Source organism: Atractosteus spatula, chromosome 27, assembly GCF_055471065.1.
Source record: "Atractosteus spatula isolate fAtrSpa1 chromosome 27, fAtrSpa1.hap1, whole genome shotgun sequence".
NCBI lineage: Eukaryota > Metazoa > Chordata > Actinopteri > Semionotiformes > Lepisosteidae > Atractosteus > Atractosteus spatula.
The window spans coordinates 14,254,725-14,269,942 of NC_142732.1; the positions used below are offsets into that span (position 1 = coordinate 14,254,725).

The window sequence follows — 15,218 nt, forward strand, 5'->3', positions numbered from 1 at the left end:
TTGATTAGAGATATCAAGTACATACAAGTCATTTTTTAAATGTTGTAGTTCGTCTTGAAAAAATGTTACGAGTACATCATCTATCAACAATTACACAGGTTCTGTTTCCATATTGCGGATTTTGGTTACGTAATATTATTTTCTAGATTTCACGTTGTGAATATATGATTTGGGCAAACAGAGCCGCAAAGAAGTACATTATGGGTTGTTGTTTTTTTTTGCAGTTTTATCTAGAACAAGCGATGCTTAAACCTTTGTCTGATTCTTGTGAAACTATCCACACGACAGTTACAGTACCTAGGAGTTGACTTCAGTGATGTCACTGATGGGATGTTTCTAAAAATCCATCCTCTGTAAAACGTCTTCTCTAGTTGTCCTGCATATGTTTTCGCTAATGAAGCTGTGTGTTCTGAGCCTGGATCTCTACATTTCTGTATGAACCAGCTTAGAGGGCTAAAGACAGCTTGTGTTTAAATTGAGTGTAAGGCAATTTATGCTTCTAAAGTCATGGTCAGCATTTATTATTGTACTGTGCTGTAAACTTGTTCTGTGCCTAGTCACATTATTTTATAGCGTTTTTATAGTGTTATCAAATCCGGTGGCGCTGTGTGTTAGTTTCCTGACTCCCATGTCACATGGTCTGTGATTGAAACCTGTGAAACCGGTTTAATTCGTCACAGCCAGCACTCCGGCAGAGAGGGGGTTGTACTCGTAAAGTAGAAGCAGGCGAGATTTCCAGCGAAAGACACCTCCCCCCCACCCTCATACGATTCAAATTGTATTACAGCATTGTAATTACACATTGTAATTGTATTACACATTGTACACATGCTTAAAAGAGAAGAGAGAAAACGCAAGCCTTCTTCAGGTGTGAGGGTCTTCTGCTCAGAATGAAACGCTAAAATGTAATGTAGGCTCTGAATGGGTTCAATTATGATTTGGGCTTGATTAAGGTCGCTGCCTTTCATCTAAAACCCAACTTGAATCCTTCTAAACTAAAAATCAGTGTTAGTGAGTTCTAAATAAAGAGGTATCCAGGTAACAGTGAAACGGGCGGACAGTCTGGGGAGATCGCCCGTTTTCCATGTAAATAGTTCCCTGGTTCCGCACCCCTTGGTGTTTCTCTCGCTCTCTCTCGGGTCACCTGATCATTAGCTCGAAAGATTTCAGTGCTTTGTGTATATTCTAATGGTAGTGGGGGCAGGGTGTGTGGGAACAGGTTTGGTTGAAATTGCATTGGAGATCTATGTTCTTCACACCTGAAACATTTTCTCTGAAAGCATTTTCTTCGCAGTTTAACCGATCTTGTTACAGCATGTTACAGTTTACTATTATTAACCATATTAATTTTAAGTGCTTAATGCCATTTTTTGACCAGGCACGAATATTCTTAAGTCCATATCTTCGCAAGGGAATCAGTGCGAATTGCAAAACTAATTAAATTAAAACTACTAACTACTAACTAATACTAATTAAAACAAACCAGAAACGTGTTGTTCTGTCTAATGACATTACAAGTGGAAAGATTACAGATTTTAATCGTCTTTAATTTTGTTACGTTATACATTTTAGAAACGTTTCATCCATACAAACACCACAAAACTATTTTCGATTGTATTTCTGAATAGTATGTTACACTTAGTTCACTGTTTTAAATACATCTAATTAAGAAAGTTAGGTGTTAGCATAAACTATTAGCAATCAATAATATTAAATTTAGCACTGTAATAAGCTGTTGCACTTTCCCCCGCATCTTGTAAAAATATATTTTCATTGTTCAAATATACATTAAGTCTGACTATCATATAATAAGTTAAATACAAAACTAAAGAAAAAATAGGGTTAAATATAATTCAAAATATTTTGCTAACAATGTTAACTGTTTATGAATAATAAAATGTATTAACTAAGGAGTAGGATGGCACAGTTGTTAGTATGTTTTTTGTTTTGTTTCTTTTTCATAAATACAACAGTAGTACCTGATGTCTCAGTGGCTTTCAAAATTAAATTATGCATGCAAACCTGTGAACTAGAAAGATAACTAAGATATCCATCCATTTATAATGGTGGCGAAGTGGTTAGCATTGCTATCTTGCAGCACTGGGGTCCTAGGTTCAATTCCTGCCATCCTGTGTGTGTGGGGTTTACATGTTCTCTCTGGGTTACATGGTTTTTCTCCATATGTGTGATATGACTCCCTCTCGCACTCCAAAACATACTGGTAAGTTAATTGGTTTATGGGAAAACTGGCCCTGGTGTGTGTGTGTTTGTGTCTGTCTGTCCTGTGATGGACTGGCGCTACGTCCAGGGTGTATTCTGCCTTGTGTCCGTTGCTTACTGGGATAGGCTCCAAATCCTCTGTACTGGATAAAGAGATTAGAAATGGATGGAAGTAAAGGCACTGTGTGGATGGAACTATACACAGTGTTAGAAACCCACGATGAAATGGCAGCATCTCACTGAGAATAAAATATTTTATAGTGCTGGCTTAAGGAAACAGCCTTTCCACCTCTCTTGCACATCAGTATCCATACCTAGTTATTTAAACAAATTGCCTCTAATTATAAACATCTTAATATGCTGGCTCTGTGGATCCGCATCAGCTATGTTTGCCCATTCCTTCAATTCATGTGCATCCAACACACAGTTCAATGCCAGCAACTACACATAATCTAAAATACAATCCTTATTTCAGTATCTATGTAAACATATAGTCTGTTAACTTCATCTTCATCAAAAGTATGCCTAACCCCAATAGGAAGTGTTCTTGTTATAAGTGTATTCCTCAGCTTTCCCCAAATTATCTTCTTCTTGCCAACATCTCTAGTCTTTTATCCTGCAATAACTCAGCCAACACTTAAATCTCCAAAAGCTGCTTGTGTTAATTTCTTTAAATCACAAATATCATGTGTAAATACTGGCCATGTAATACTCTGCATTGTGGAATAATAGTTTATTTTAAAGTGAACTAGAGAAATCAAGAAAGGCTTTTTTTCTAGAATCAATAAATGCACATCCTGTTCACTGGGGAAATTAAATCCACACTGAGCAATCTTCAATATGTTCAGAATATGACAGCAAGAATCCTATCAGGGATGCATTACACCTGTTTTCAAGTCCTTGCACTGGTTACCTATCAGATTTCGAGTCAACTTCAAAATCCTTATCCTCCTTATATACTGTCCTACAACTGTTATTATTGATCACCGAATTATTGTACTTGACATGACTTCATTCAGCCTTTCCTGAACGTCTATGACAAGCAGAGAGAGTGCTGTTTCTGGTGCGATCTTTTGCAGCTGACATTTCACTGTTTTAAACGAACAAGAAATTAGATTGCTCATAAATCAGTTATTCTATATAAACACAGCGTAATTGCCCTCCGAAAATCCTCTTTTTCTTGTTCGTTTTAGAGACCTTGATCGAAACTGATTTTAGATGTCAGAAAGGATTTATTTTCTCTGTATTTCCTACATTGCTTTGTCGAGATTTTAACTTTATATCTAACTTTATATCTAGGCTCAGATTTCAACTATAAATCGTACAGTAATTAATAGCAGTAAATACTGATGTTTTGCGCCCTCTTACCACAAAAATATATGTTTTGTAGTTGGGATTAACTTTATTTCGTACGCGTAGCTACTCCGATTCGGACACCGAACAGTTAAAGATGGCGGCAAATCAGACACCCAGAGCGGGGGGGGGGGGGCGTCTTCTCGCCTCCATAACTAAAATGCCAAATAGGAGTGGCTTAAGCGACATACACAGTCGTGTAACTGACAGTTTGAAGTAGCCTATCGTGTAAATTTCGCTTTGTTGCTGATAGGTTAAGCTTTCGAAACTCTGCCCCAAAGTCATGTGACTGATTTTTCGCCCTGTTTCGTTGGTTAAACGCAATGATCACAAGCACCACCATGGTAACTGGGATGTGTAGTTTTTAATTCCGTTTGAATTATAACTGTACGTACTGTCTTCATATTTGGCCAGGGCTTTAAAGAGAAGGTGCGCCAAAAAATTTCGGTGCCGTCGTCTCCGCTTTAAAGGTACCCCCGTGCTGGAAGAATTTGACCTCGGAACGTTTGCCCAGCGTAGGTATAGTGGACATAAAAACAAGAGTTCGCTGGCATTATATCCTAGAAGACACAGACCGGCACCAGACCGGTAAATGCTTGATGAACTAGGGATTGGACAGTTTCCAAGTGCTTGTACAATCGATGGAAATGTTCAAATAAATGTGCAAAAGAAATAAACAAAATAATCATTTATTTCTTTATCATATTGGCTAGCTAATGTCCTCTCTTTGCTAGTTAGTGGCTGTGTTTCTGCGTTGGGAAGCAACGGACTGTTCTCAGGCGGAAGATGTAAACAGCTTAATTTTCGTGTTAAATAATTTTTAAAAATTAAAATTCATTCTATACAGCAATCACATATTTGGGTACCGTTTCATAAAACTTTCATGCTTAAAATGTTTAGGGAGAAATGGAAGACTGGTGTGTATTTTTTCTTTAAACTATCAAGACCAGCCATACACAGTACAGTTTATGTACATACAGTAATGTTTATGTTCCTAAATTAATATCGTTTATGACCTTCAGATGCGTTATGCTCCTCTTCTTTTTATGCTCAGCTACTAAAATTTCCCTTTAGTGGTAAAATTCCATATAAATATTCAAAACTAAGCGGATTGAAATGTGCACAGTAAAGACATTAAATGATTAAATCTTTTCACTACCAACCAATGCACCACGAGTGCCCCTGTCGGTCATTTTGGCCAGCCAATCACTTACCGCGGTGCCCTACGATGCCCTGCGGGTTGGTTACTGTACCACGGGTTTTTACCGCTCATTTTGAATGGCTGCATCTGTAGGTTGTCTCTCGCAGTGTTCAGGAATTGCATTCCGAAACTGAGTCAGATCAAAAGTTGTAAGAAAAGCACCTATGGGGTCGGTTTAACAGCTTTATTGATTCAATGTTAAAGGCCGGAAATGGGGCACAAGATACGCGACCGCAAAAAGCGTCGCCATCTGCTTCCAGCTGCAAAATGCCGTTTGCGGACGCTGAAGCATTTGAACTTGAACTTTATTGCCATATGTAACCGGTACTGGTACAATGGAATTCTTACTTACAGAAGGTCTCTCGATTGTAAAACAAGTGTAAAAAACAAGACAAAGTGCAAACAGTGCATCAAGACAATGTACAAACAAACAATAGACAATGTGCAAGTAAACATGTAGACATTTCTTTCCAAGGCAGCGGGTACAAGCGATCTCGCGTTTTAAAACCACCAGGAAAAGCAGAAAGGCACTTTTCCTTGCTTGCGCCGGCACACGACGACGTGAGGAGGACACCGTAGTCGGCAGGATTCGAACCTGCGCGGGGAGACCCCAATGGATTTCTAGTCCATCGCCTTAAACACTCGGCCACAACTACAGCGAGCGCCGCCGTTGTTGCGTTCTTGCTACAATCTCACATGGATCGCGAGGCGCCGGCGGAAACCTTTTTCAAAGTCGATCTCCATTAAAAAAAAAACCTTTCCAAAATACAAGCCTTGCAGACAGACACGCCTCAGAGGAATTAAGGGTTGCTTCATGTGGGAATGATATAGTCTCCCCGTCCGGACAGGAAAATGGCACTTTGTTAGACCCAAAAAAACAATCAACAACAGACAAATGTCTACAAGCATTTTAGAAGCCGCACTTGAAATAGCTCTCACATTCGTGTTAGACGCAGGAATCGCCTTTTTATTGACCCTCTTACGAACGCCATGGAAAGCAAAACAAAGCAAAGCAGAGCAGAACAAAACGAACAAAATAAAACCCTCACGTCCTGCACTTGAATATAATGCCGTTACGTGCCGAAGCGGTATTGGACGTCATCCTAGCACTGCAACCCGGGGCGTACGGTATATGGGAACGAGCACACGTCACGAATAGTCTCTAATCACTCCCTGCACTGTAAGGCGCCTTGAAGCGTGCACCCTCAACATTCATCTTTGCGCATCTGTGAAAGGTAAACTCTTGAGCAAACTCTGAACCAGACGCTCAAACTCCAGCTAGGATTAGGGGTAGCATTCCCACGGTACTTGAACACTTTGTTTACGCTCAGTTCTGGATTTTGGGAACTTTAGGACGAGTGGGACTTTTCTCCTATCTGTCAATTCGTTTTGTTTTGGAGACTCTTGGCTGTCTGTGTTGTACAGTGCAGCGTGAAGAAAACGTTTTCGAAAACTGTGCCGGCTCAAAAGTTGTAAGAAATCCTCTCCAGCTCTTTTAAGTCTCTTCAGTTTTGTCATTTAAAGTGAAACTAGATGTATAAATGGAGCCTCACTTATGCAAATGGTGAGGCTCCAGTTCGACATCTAGTTTCACTTTATATGACAGAAGTACGTCAGACTGCGCTGGACTGGGGGATCACTTCCGGTTATTTTTACCATCTTAAACATTTGAAATCCTCCCCTAGGCAATTGTGACACTTCATCTTAGCTCCACCTAGGACACTCTTCAATCTTCCATCACTTCTCTCTTCTCCCGCAACACTCTCGTCTGTCGGCAGTATGTGGCGTCTTTGCAAAACCACCAATCTCACCACAGTAACGGGTTTTGGCAAGAGCGGAGGAGACTGCCTGGCCCGAACGGGGATCGAACCCGCGACCTTGGCGTTATTAGCACCACGCTCTAACCAACTGAGCTAACAGGCCTCGTGCCCGCTGTCTTCGCTGTGCTGCAAAAAATGGAATTCAGAGAAATTTCTTTTGTCCTTCTTTGAATAGAAAGCCCTGCGATTCAGTGTACGGGCTTTCTCGTGCTGTTTAATGGTTCTTGTATCCCAAATCCTACACTGGCCTGAAGTGCCCCCCCATTTCACAGCATTTTTCAGCTGATTTCAAATGTACCTAAAGGAGAAGCATTATTGAAGACCATCAATTACCAAGAGCTTTTGTCAAAGGTTTTGGTGGTCACTTTTAATGACCACAGAGAGCTATGACCTCGGATTTACATCTCATCCAAAAGACGGCGCCTTTTTACCACACAGCGTCTCCGTCACTATACTGGGGCATTGGGACCCGCACAGACCTCAGGGTGAGTGCCCCACCGCTGGCTCCATTAACACCGCTTCCAGCTGTAAGCTTTGCTTTTCCCTGTAGGTCACCCTCATCCGGGTACTGACCTGGCTCACAGCTTCTAAGCTTCAGAGGGTTTTCAGTTGCGAGTTGAAAGGGGATGCAAGTGATGGAGCCGCTCGCTGCAAAAGCCACTGCATTGGCCGGGAATCGAACCCGGGCCTCCCGCGTGGCAGGCGAGAATTCGACTACTGAACCACCAATGCACGCTGTAAGGGTCTCTAAAAAAGACGCTTTTTTACCACTCTGTGCTGGATGTTGGGTCCCAAGGGAACTTCTGGACGAGTGAGAATTTTCTGCTATCAAAATTTGGTTTCGGAGACTTTTGGCAGCCTACAGATGCAGCCATTCAAAATGCACGGGCGATACCGCATTATTTTGCGGTACGCTGTACGCAGTCTACCGCAAGCTACCGGTAAATACCGCGAGTTACCGTAAATTCTCCTATAATACGACAAGCAAAATAATAGTATCCGGAATTTCCGCAAGGTGGAGCTAATAAAGCTCAACCTCTCATGTTTGAGCTGTGGCCATCAAAGTCTTTAACGAAGATATTACTAATAGTATTAATAATGAATGACCTTGGACAAGCTGTAAGTGTAAACTCAAAGTATTGCCCTGGTCAACATTCTTTTTTTCATCAACCGTCTTTGTAAAAGTAACACCACAGCATTTCGCAATCACGCATTTGTTTCCAATCATGAAAAGTACAGTGATTCACCATGCCTTTCACATGCTCATAAAAGAGATTGATTTAGGAACATAAACATATTACCGTATGCAAACTGTACTGTATACAGTATGTATATGTATATTTAATGTCTTAACTGTGCCCGTTTAAGTATTGACTATTCATATCTAATTTTACCACTGAAGGGAAATCTTAGTAGCTGAGCATAAAAAGAATAGGAGCATACTGCAACGCGTGTGAAGGCCATAAACGATATTAATTTTGGAACATAAACATACAGTATATGGCTGGTCTTGGTACTTTAAAGAAAACATACACGAAACATGGTTTCATTATGACCAGAATCTGTCTTGAGATATTTTTAACTTGATTTACAGTATTTGAGAGGTATGTCTTAACACCGATACTACAGTGCTTAAGTACTGCTCACGTATATGTTTCTAGGTTTATATTATGCATTTCATACGGTCAAATTACTTTTGAGCAACTAATAAGAAGCGCGAAACGGTATGCGTTTTAGTTTCGTTTTTGTGCTGGGACCCGTGGATTGATTAGAGATACAGATGCAGCCATTCAAAGTGCGCGGCACAGACACCGCGGTACAGATACCGCAGGTATGATGACACGGCATACCGCGGTGCGTGATTGGTTGACCGACAGGGGCACTCGTGGTCCGTTGGTCTGTCGTAGAAAGACTTACTGTAAACGTCTTTACTGTGCCCGTTGTAGATATTGAATTTTACCACTGAAGGGAAATCTTAGTAGCTGAGCATAAAAAGAATAGGAGCATACTGTAACGCGTGTGAAGGCCATAAACGATATTAATTTTGGAACGTAAACATACAGTATATAGCTGGTCTTGGTACTTTAAAGAAAAAAATACACACCGTTATTCCATTTCTCCCTAAACATTGTAAGCTTCGAAGTCTTTAACTAACGTGATACCGGAGTCAACAAGCATACTTTTAGAATTTGATTAAAAGGGAATATAATATGGAATCGCGTATCTAAAGAATTTAATAACGGTATGATTATATCCGTGTACTGCGGCAGGGCTGTGTAGGGCTGTTTCGCCTGCCTGATCATGTGAGTTCTCTTGTAGCCTACTGGTCTAGGTGCGTGACTACCAACTGGTAGGTTGTGTGTTCGAATCCAGCTGGTGCTGAACTTTTATTTTAACAAACATTTCTTCGAAAAAATAGGTAAGCGATATTATGGACAATCAGTTGACTTTTATATTTCAAAATATCGCAACATGATCGATATTTGCGATATTTTGAACATATCTTCCCTTCTGACAGCGGTTCCCGCTTCTATTGTGTGTGTGTGTGCAACAGTAAATTTTTATAGAGAAATGGAGGCTGGACAGTATGCGTTACAATATAAACATTTATATTGATTTAAATCGTGTTCTGATTTAAATCGCAAACGCGTGTTTAATTATGTGTTTTTAATCATAATCAGGCTAATGCATTTCTACATTTTCTGTATGAACCAGCTTAGAGGTTCATACAGAAAGACAGCTTGTGTTTAAATTGAGTGTAAGGTAATTTATGCTTCTAAAGTCATGGTCAATATTATTGTACTGTGCTGTACTGTGTCACATTATTTTATAGCGTTTTTATTGCGTTATTAAATCCGGTGGCGCTGTGTTAGTTTCCTGACTCACATTATTTAAACTACCACATTGATCATTCATCTCTAAATAAACTTTATTTTATATAGCGTTTTAAGCGATTAGGTAATTAGATTGCTCATAAACCTAATCGCTTTTTCTACATAAACACAGCGTGATTGCTCTCTGAAAATGCTTTTCCTTTATTTTTAAAGTAGGCTCAGATTTCAACTATAGATCGTATTATTATAAACTTTCTTGGAAAAATGTATTTTATGTAAACCATGTTTGCTATTAATTCATTTAGGGCTAAAATACGTTCATTGTCTTCCAATCGAGTCGAGTTGACATTGGAAGCCTGCCACACCCGGACTGTTAAACCAACGCATTAGCACGTCAAAGCCCATTGAGCCAGTATTGGCTTTAGTATCCCCCCCTTCTCCCCTCAATTCAATTCAATTCAAGGTGTTTTATTTGCATGACAGATGGGTACAAGCAGTGTTGGGTATGTATATTGTAACGCTTACGGCAGACAGGCACTGTGTAAGAGCCGGCGCACCAGAGCAGCGCACCGAGGGAGCGTCTGCATTTCTAACTTAGTTTTTAAAATTAGTCAAGCAATATGAAGCATCTCCTTTTACTTAGTGCCTGAGCATAAAAAGAATAGGAGCATACTGCAACGCGTGTGAAGGCCATAAACGATATTAATTTTGGAACATAAACATACAGTATATGGCTGGTCTTGGTACTTTAAAGAAAAAAATACACACCAGTATTCCATTTCTCCCTAAACATTTTAAGCATCGAAGTCTTTAACTAACACGATACCGGAGTCAACAAGCATACTTTTAGAATTTGATTAAAAGGGAATATAATATGGAATCGCGTATCTCAAGAAATTAATAACGATATAATTATATTCATGTTGCAAAAGAACTGCAACGGACATAAAAACTCCCTTGCTTTTAACAGAGCGTTCCATAATTTCTAACTACGAAAATGCCAGGTGAAAGGATTTGTAAACATATTTTGTTAAAGCAAGTCAGTTTTTTCCGCAACACATAAAAGACATTTTTCCAAGAAAGTTTAGCCTTTGTCACTAATGAAATCACTAAATAAAGACATAAATATAGAAATCTTAAGATTTGTTCTATTTAATGTTGGTAGCAGGATGAACTGTCAGAGTGTATATTTTGTCGCAGAGTTGCTGCAAGATGTTAACAGTGAAAAAGGTATTTAGAAATGAGTTATTTCAAGATGAAAATTTTCAGAATAATTGCAAATCTAGCAGGATAGAGAAAGCACAGAAAACTGGCAGTTAGATTGATCAGATTAGTATGAAAAGTCATTTAGCAAAGGGAATTAGAAGAGTGACAAACTAGTATACTTTAGATCTTTTTTTCTGAACCAGGGACAATCTGATCATGTTTCCCTATAACAATAATAAAAAACTTTATTTGATATATCACCATTAAAGGTGGCATCTCAAAGCAATACAGTAGATGTAAAAACAGATGAAAGGACCACAGATTACAAAGTAAATGCATATAAGAAAGACAAGCAGTTAGAGGTGCTACCAAAATTAGAAAATGAAGCAGATACAGACACTAAGTCTTCTGAAAAGAAAGGTTCTGAGGTTAGATTTAAACTGGCCTTGGTGTGTGTGTGTTTGTGTCTGTCTGTCCTGTGATGGACTGGCGCTATGTCCAGGGTGTATTCTGCCTTGTGTCCGTCGCTTACTGGGATAGGCTCCAAATCCTCTGTACTGGATAAAGAGATTAGAAATGGATGGAAGTAAAGGCACTGTGTGGATGGAACTATACACAGTGTTAGAAACCCACTATGAAATGGCAGCATCTCACTGAGAATAAAACATTTTATTATTTTATTAAAATATTTTATATCTTAAGGAAACAGCCTTTCCACCTCTCTTGCACATCAGTATCCATACCTAGTTATTTAAACAAATTGCCTATAATTATAAACATCTTAATATGCTGGCTCTGTGGATCCGCATCAGCTATGTTTGCCCATTCCCTCAATTCATGTGCATCCAACACAGTTCAATGCCAGCAACTACACATAATCTAAAATACAATCCTTATTTCAGTATCTATGTAAACATATAGTCTGTTAACTTCATCATCTTCATCAAAAGTATGCCTAACCCCATTAGGAAGTGTTCTTGTTATAAGTGTATTCCTCAGCTTTCCCCAAACTATCTTCTTCTTGCCAACATCTCTAGTCTTTTATCCTGCAATAACTCAGCCAACACTTAAATCTCCAAAAGCTGCTTGTGTTAATTTCTTTAAATCACAAATATCATGTGTAAATACTGGCCATGTAATACTCTGCATTGTGGAATAATAGTTTATTTTAAAGGGAACTAGAGAAACTAAGAACTAGAGAAATCGAGTTTTTTTCTAGAATTAATAAATGCACATCCTGTTCACTGAGGAAATTAAATCCACACTGAGCAATCTTCAATATGTTCAGAATATGACAGCAAGAATCCTATCAGGGATGCATTACACCTGTTTTCAAGTCCTTGCACTGGTTACCTATCAGATTTCGAGTCAACTTCAAAATCCTTATCCTCCTTATATACTGTCCTACAACTGTTATTATTGATCTCCGAATTATTGTACTTGACATGACTTCATTCAGCCTTTCCTGAACGTCTATGACAGGCAGAGAGAGTGCTGTTTCTGGTGCGATCTTTTACAGCTGACATTTCACTGTTTTAAACGAACAAGAAATTAGATTGCTCATAAATCACTTATTCTATATAAACACAGCGTAATTGCCCTCCGAAAATCTTCTTTTTCTTGTTCGTTTTAGAGACCTTGATCGAAACTGATTTTAGATGTCAGAAAGGATTTATTTTCTCTGTATTTCCTACATTGCTTTGTCGAGATTTTAACTTTATATCTAACTTTATATCTAGGCTCAGATTTCAACTATAAATCGTACAGTAATTAATAGCAGTAAATACTGATGTTTATACATAAAAAAGTCATGCCTTGGAGTATAGACCCCCAAAGGAATGCCATAGACTCAAACTGCAAAATAAACACATACAGAAAGAAAGTATTTGTATTGTAATTGCAAATCCTGGTACTGTATGAGTGATTGGTATGACTTTCCTCATTACAAATCTCTTATTAGAATTTAAATTTCTCTGTAACTCCAGGTCAGAACAGAGAAAATGTAACTGCCTTAAGGAGTTTACGATTATGAAAAATAGAAGGATAAGCATGATACGTATGTCTTCTGTCATTTTCTAAGTCATGTTACTGAGCACCAAATCGTATTGAGAATATGAATCCATTTAAGGTTTATACCATTAAAGTAACGGTTTATTCCATGCTGAAAATGTTTGTACCAGACTTTTTTGAGGCCTGTTTAATTGTGTCTGAAGTCTGATGTTGTAAATTTTATTGTTAAAAAGATCCATGAAAATGTCACTACTAAAGTTAGCTGGTACTGTTGGTACTGTAAGTGGCAAGTAGAGCTCATATTTTAGATTTTAAGGAAGCAACGGACACAAGGCAGAGTACACCCTGGACATAGCGCCAGTCCATCACAGGACAGACAGACACAAACACACACACACCAGGGCCAGTTTTCCCATAAACCAATTAACTTACCAGTATGTTTTGGAGTGCGAGAGGGAGTCATATCACACATATGGAGAAAAACCATGTAACCCAGAGAGAACATGTAAACCCCACACACACAGGATGGCAGGAATTGAACCTAGGACCCCAGTGCTGCAAGATAGCAATGCTAACCACTTCGCCACCATTATAAATGGATGGACATCTTAGTTATCTTTCTAGTTCACAGGTTTGCATGCATAATTTAATTTTGAAAGCCACTGAGACATCAGGTACTACTGTTGTATTTATGAAAAAGAAACAAAACAAAAAACATACTAACAACTGTGCCATCCTACTCCTTAGCTAATACATTTTATTATTCATAAACAGTTAACATTGTTAGCAAAATATTTTGAATTATATTTAACCCTATTTTTTCTTTAGTTTTGTATTTAACTTATTATATGATAGTCAGACTTAATGTATATTTGAACAATGAAAATATATTTTTACAAGATTTTACATTAAGCACTTAAAATTAATATGGTTAATAATAGTAAACTGTAACATGCTGTAACAAGATCGGTTAAACTGCGAAGAAAATGCTTTCAGAGAAAATGTTTCAGGTGTGAAGAACATAGATCTCCAATGCAATTTCAACCAAACCTGTTCCCACACACCCTGCCCCCACTACCATTAGAATATACACAAAGCACTGAAATCTTTCGAGCTAATGATCAGGTGACCCGAGAGAGAGAGCGAGAGAAACACCAAGGGGTGCGGAACCAGGGAACTATTTACATGGAAAACGGGCGATCTCCCCAGACTGTCCGCCCGTTTCACTGTTACCTGGATACCTCTTTATTTAGAACTCACAAACACTGATTTTTAGTTTAGAAGGATTCAAGTAGGGTTTTAGATGAAAGGCAGCGACCTTAATCAAGCCCAAATCACAATTGAACCCATTCAGAGCCTACATTACATTTTAGCGTTTCATTCTGAGCAGAAGACCCTCACACCTGAAGAAGGGGGAGGTGTTTTTCGCTGGAAATCTCGCCTGCTTCTACTTTACAACTGGAGTGCTGGCTGTGACGAATTAAACCGGTTTTACAAGTTTCAATCACAGACCATGTGACATGGGAGTCAGGAAACTCCACCGGATTTGATAACGCTATAAAAACGCTATAAAATAATGTGACTTGGCACAGAACAAGTTTACAGCACAGTTCAATAATAAATGCTGACCATGACTTTAGAAGCATAAATTGCCTTACACTCAATTTAAACACAAGCTGTCTTTAGCCCTCTAAGCTGGTTCATACAGAAATGTAGAGATCCAGGCTCAGAACACACAGCTTCATTAGCGAATACATATGCAGGACAACTAGAGAAGACGTTTTACAGAGGATGGATTTTTAGAAACATCCCATCAGTGACATCACTGAAGTCAACTCCTAGGTACTGTAACTGTCGTGTGGATAGTTTCACAAGAATCAGACAAAGGTTTAAGCATCGCTTGTTCTAGATAAAACTGCATAAAAAAAACAACAACCCATAATGTACTTCTTTGCGGCTCTGTTTGCCCAAATCATATATTCACAACGAGAAATCTAGAAAATAATATTACGTAACCAAAATCCGCAATATGGAAACAGAACCTGTGTAATTGTTGATAGATGATGTACTCGTAACATTTTTTCAAGACGAACTACAACATTTAAAAAATGACTTGTATGTACTTGATATCTCTAATCAATCCACGGGTCCCAGCACGAAACGAAACTAAAACGCATACCGTTTCGCGCTTCTTATTAGTTGCTCAAAAGTAATTTGACCTTATGAAATGCATAATATAAACCTAGAAACATATACGTGAGCAGTACTTAAGCACTGTAGTATCGGTGTTAAGACATACCTCTCAAATACTGTAAATCAAGTTAAAAATATCTCAAGACAGATTCTGGTCATAATGAAACCATGTTTCGTGTATGTTTTCTTTAAAGTACCGAGACCAGCCATATGCTGTATGTTTATGTTCCAAAATTAATATCGTTTATGGCCTTCACACGCGTTGCAGTATGCTCCTATTCTTTTTATGCTCAGCTACTAAGATTTCCCTTCAGTGGTAAAATTAGATATGAATAGTCAATACTTAAACGGGCACAGTTAAGACATTAAATATACATATAC

The 15,218-nt window shown here is 38.6% G+C and overlaps 1 non-coding gene across 1 annotated transcript; it reads right to left on the reverse strand.

Moving 5' to 3' along the window:
• Positions 1–6,623: 6,623 nt before the first annotated feature.
• Positions 6,624–6,697, reverse strand: trnai-aau (transfer RNA isoleucine (anticodon AAU)). Its single transcript has one exon. It is a non-coding gene; the product is annotated as a tRNA-Ile (tRNA).
• Between the last annotated feature and the right edge of the window lie 8,521 nt (positions 6,698–15,218).